Source organism: Schistocerca gregaria, unplaced genomic scaffold (assembly GCF_023897955.1).
Source record: "Schistocerca gregaria isolate iqSchGreg1 unplaced genomic scaffold, iqSchGreg1.2 ptg000761l, whole genome shotgun sequence".
NCBI lineage: Eukaryota > Metazoa > Arthropoda > Insecta > Orthoptera > Acrididae > Schistocerca > Schistocerca gregaria.
In genome coordinates, this window is record NW_026062132.1 from 1 (window position 1) to 5,000 (window position 5,000).

Sequence of the window (5,000 nt, forward strand, 5' to 3'; positions counted from 1 at the left end):
AAAGTTCTTTTCAACTTTCCCTCACGGTACTTGTTCGCTATCGGTCTCGTGGTCATATTTAGTCTCAGATGGAGTTTACCACCCACTTGGAGCTGCACTCTCAAGCAACCCGACTCGAAGGAGAGGTCCCGCCGACGCTCGCACCGGCCGCTACGGGCCTGGCACCCTCTACGGGCCGTGGCCTCATTCAAGTTGGACTTGGGCTCGGCGCGAGGCGTCGGGGTAGTGGACCCTCCCGAACACCACATGCCACGACAGGCGGCAGCCTGCGGGGTTCGGTGCTGGACTCTTCCCTGTTCGCTCGCCGCTACTGGGGGAATCCTTGTTAGTTTCTTTTCCTCCGCTTAGTAATATGCTTAAATTCAGCGGGTAGTCTCGCCTGCTCTGAGGTCGTTGTACGAGGTGTCGCACGCCACACCGCCAGCCGGCTGTGCACGATACCGAGAAAGCACCGGTATGCGAACCGCCAGGCGACGGGCGCGCATCGCACGTTTAAGGAGACGCGGCCGGCCACACAGGCGACCACGACACTCCCAGGCGCCCGAAGCGGGACAAACGCCGCGCGCTTCAGTATACGTAGCCGACCCTCAGCCAGACGTGGCCCGGGAACGGAATCCATGGACCGCAATGTGCGTTCGAAACGTCGATGTTCATGTGTCCTGCAGTTCACATGTCGACGCGCAATTTGCTGCGTTCTTCATCGACCCACGAGCCGAGTGATCCACCGTCCTGGGTGATCTTTATCTTTTCAGTTCTCCACCGTCTCTTTCAAGACAGTTGCAGAGGCGGGACTGAGGCGTTTGACGGCCCCTGTTCCATTACTTTGTGTCCAACGGCCTGACGGCCGATGGGCGTCGTACGGCTCCACACCGGAGCGGACAGGCACTCGGGCGAAAGTCATTCAAAACCGGCGCCAGGCGCCAGGTGCCGCAGGCCAGCCGCTCCAGAGCTTCAGCGCTCGTACCACACAACAACACTTGCGCTAGTTTTGAGAGGCACGCGTGGTTCCGCACGCGGCGCACGGCTACTGCCGTACAGGTAGCGTGTTGCGCGACACGACACGCACATCGAAAGACATGCAGTCTAGTCGGTAATGATCCTTCCGCAGGTTCACCTACGGAAACCTTGTTACGACTTTTACTTCCTCTAAATGATCAAGTTTGGTCATCTTTCCGGTAGCATCGGCAACGACAGAGTCGATGCCGCGTACCAGTCCGAAGACCTCACTAAATCATTCAATCGGTAGTAGCGACGGGCGGTGTGTACAAAGGGCAGGGACGTAATCAACGCGAGCTTATGACTCGCGCTTACTGGGAATTCCTCGTTCATGGGGAACAATTGCAAGCCCCAATCCCTAGCACGAAGGAGGTTCAGCGGGTTACCCCGACCTTTCGGCCTAGGAAGACACGCTGATTCCTTCAGTGTAGCGCGCGTGCGGCCCAGAACATCTAAGGGCATCACAGACCTGTTATTGCTCAATCTCGTGCGGCTAGAAGCCGCCTGTCCCTCTAAGAAGAAAAGTAATCGCTGACAGCACGAAGGATGTCACGCGACTAGTTAGCAGGCTAGAGTCTCGTTCGTTATCGGAATTAACCAGACAAATCGCTCCACCAACTAAGAACGGCCATGCACCACCACCCACCGAATCAAGAAAGAGCTATCAATCTGTCAATCCTTCCGGTGTCCGGGCCTGGTGAGGTTTCCCGTGTTGAGTCAAATTAAGCCGCAGGCTCCACTCCTGGTGGTGCCCTTCCGTCAATTCCTTTAAGTTTCAGCTTTGCAACCATACTTCCCCCGGAACCCAAAAGCTTTGGTTTCCCGGAGGCTGCCCGCCGAGTCATCGGAGGAACTGCGGCGGATCGCTGGCTGGCATCGTTTATGGTTAGAACTAGGGCGGTATCTGATCGCCTTCGAACCTCTAACTTTCGTTCTTGATTAATGAAAACATACTTGGCAAATGCTTTCGCTTCTGTTCGTCTTGCGACGATCCAAGAATTTCACCTCTAACGTCGCAATACGAATGCCCCCGCCTGTCCCTATTAATCATTACCTCGGGTTCCGAAAACCAACAAAATAGAACCGAGGTCCTATTCCATTATTCCATGCACACAGTATTCAAGCGGGCTTGCCTGCTTTAAGCACTCTAATTTGTTCAAAGTAAACGTGCCGGCCCACCGAGACACTCAACTAAGAGCACCCTGGTAGGATTTCAACGGGGTCCGCCTCGGGACGCGCAAGCACGCCTTCGGCTCGCCCCACCGGCAGGACGTCCCACGATACATGCCAGTTAAACACCGACGGGCGGTGAACCAACAGCGTGGGACACAAATCCAACTACGAGCTTTTTAACCGCAACAACTTTAATATACGCTATTGGAGCTGGAATTACCGCGGCTGCTGGCACCAGACTTGCCCTCCAATAGATACTCGTTAAAGGATTTAAAGTGTACTCATTCCGATTACGGGGCCTCGGATGAGTCCCGTATCGTTATTTTTCGTCACTACCTCCCCGTGCCGGGAGTGGGTAATTTGCGCGCCTGCTGCCTTCCTTGGATGTGGTAGCCGTTTCTCAGGCTCCCTCTCCGGAATCGAACCCTGATTCCCCGTTACCCGTTACAACCATGGTAGGCGCAGAACCTACCATCGACAGTTGATAAGGCAGACATTTGAAAGATGCGTCGCCGGTACGAGGACCGTGCGATCAGCCCAAAGTTATTCAGAGTCACCAAGGCAAACGGACCAGACGAGCCAATCCGATTGGTTTTGATCTAATAAAAGCGTCCCTTCCATCTCTGGTCGGGACTCTGTTTGCATGTATTAGCTCTAGAATTACCACAGTTATCCAAGTAACGTGGGTACGATCTAAGGAACCATAACTGATTTAATGAGCCATTCGCGGTTTCACCTTAATGCGGCTTGTACTGAGACATGCATGGCTTAATCTTTGAGACAAGCATATGACTACTGGCAGGATCAACCAGGGAGCTGCGTCAACGAGAGCTGAGCAGCCGGCCGCCCGGGAGTGTGTCCCGAGGGCCCGCGCGAACACGCAAGCGTCCGCTCAATTATTCTGCAAACAGGAGGAGGCTGAGCTCCCCTGCACGATACACCTCGAAACCCTCTCAGGTCCCGGCGGCGCGCAGCGCCGTCCTAAGTACTTGGTCGGGTTCGAGAGAGGCGCAATCGCCCGGAGATAGGCGAGTAGACGCTTTCAGTGCGAACACCCGTGCTCCCAACTGAGCTTGCCGCTGCCGACAGAGGCCCGGGAGCGTGCTGTCGTGGCATTGCCGGCGGGAAACAACACGCGCCACCTACGGTGACCGGCAGCTCCAACGCCAGCGCCACAGAAGGGCAAAGCCCCACTTGGGTGCAGAAGCGAACTCTCCCAGCACAGCGCACGCGCCAACACGTCCGCAGAGCTGCGATACAAACCACCTGCGAGAACCGCTGGGGGCGACCGAGCAGCAGACGGCGTCGCGACGCCGAGTGCCGGGCGGCGGCGCATCCTCAACGCACACAGTCCGCAATCGGACCAGCACACTGCAGATGTCCACCGCGCTTCGCACCGGGCTCGGCAGAACCCACTTTGGCCGCCTGGCGCCGCGCGCAGGGTGCGCCGGCGCATAGCTGGGACGCCAGCCGGGCCCGTCGGCCGGCGCTCCTGCCACTGGGCGCCCCCCACCAGCCGGCTGTAGTGCGTGCGCTCACGCAGCGCGCGGCCAGCACGCCGGGCGGCCCCCCCTCACCGGCCGGGGACTGTCCCGCCAAGCCACAGCCTCGTATCGCTTCATACCCACATGGCCAACTCAGGTTCGGGGGCATGGCGGGTACCGCCGAAACAACCGGTTCACAGATGTACCGATCGTCGCTATCACCGATGCACCTGCAGCGCGAACAACCGCTCAACAACTGATTTCCAGTTCATTTGCGGATCTTTGGCAGCAAACGTATACGTCAATCTACATTTGCGAAATCTACGATTCTGGCATGCCTGCATGTTATGTGTCACGACACGCTACATCAGCCCACATACACACTGCGGCATGTACACGAGAGAACACGTGGAAGATGGTCCGCGCACGTGTGCAATGTCCCTTGCGCGGTCGACTGTCAACCGGCCTCTGTAGCATGTCGCAGATGTGGAACGCGGTCCACCGTGCTATCATGTTGTGTGGGGCAATACGATTAAATAGGAAAACCCTCGTCGCTACATCAACAGACGGCTCACGCTGATTCCCGGCAGAGGGAGGAGGGGGGGGGGGGGGCCAACATGCAATACTTTCGTCCGTACCTACTTACCACATGTCTGTACGGCGTACAACAGTGCAATCTCGCTGTAATGGGGAGACGAGACAAGTAGCATCGTGCACAACATATGGCCCTTATGATTCGCCATTGTAGGGCGCAGCCGGTGTACGGTCAAGCATGTGCCACATTATGTCACTCAGTACGTAACGACGGATGATCAGTGTGGGTTACGCGTACATCAGCGGACAGTCCACACAGGCCGTACCACAACGTACACTGACTGCATCGACAACCGAATGCAACTGAACAGCTGCAAGGCTCATTTCACAAACAAACGCCTGACCGACCAGCTTGGAAGGGCAGGAGGGGAGGGCGATATTCGTTCTGTAGCGGTACACCCTTCCAGTGGTTAGCGGACTGTGTAGAAAGTACGCAACACTCGAAAGACCTTTATGTGAGGGTACGCACCATGGCATCAAGAAATACACATGACACCAGAGGATCCAAGCAGTGAACTATGTTCAGAGGGTTGCTGTTAGGCAAAGCTACATTCCTGTGACGTTACATGTGACAGTTAAGGTGCAGTGTAAGTTAGGTTAAGGTGCAGTGTAAGTTAGGTTAAGGTGCAGCGTAAGTTAGGTTAAGGTGCAGTGTAAGTTAGGTTAAGGTGCAGCGTAAGTTAGGTTAAGGTGCAGCGTAAGTTAGGTTAAGGTGCAGCGTAACTTGGGTTAAGGTGCAGCGTAACTTGGGTT

General features: G+C 56.1%; 2 non-coding genes across 2 annotated transcripts; both read right to left on the bottom strand.

Moving 5' to 3' along the window:
- Positions 1 to 581: 581 nt before the first annotated feature.
- LOC126321750 (5.8S ribosomal RNA) lies at positions 582 to 736 on the bottom strand. The gene has a single exon (XR_007558512.1). It is a non-coding gene; the product is annotated as a 5.8S ribosomal RNA (ribosomal RNA).
- Positions 737 to 1,091: 355 nt separating this feature from the next.
- On the bottom strand, positions 1,092 to 2,984 carry LOC126321757 (small subunit ribosomal RNA). Its single transcript, XR_007558518.1, has one exon. It is a non-coding gene; the product is annotated as a small subunit ribosomal RNA (ribosomal RNA).
- Positions 2,985 to 5,000: the final 2,016 nt, after the last annotated feature.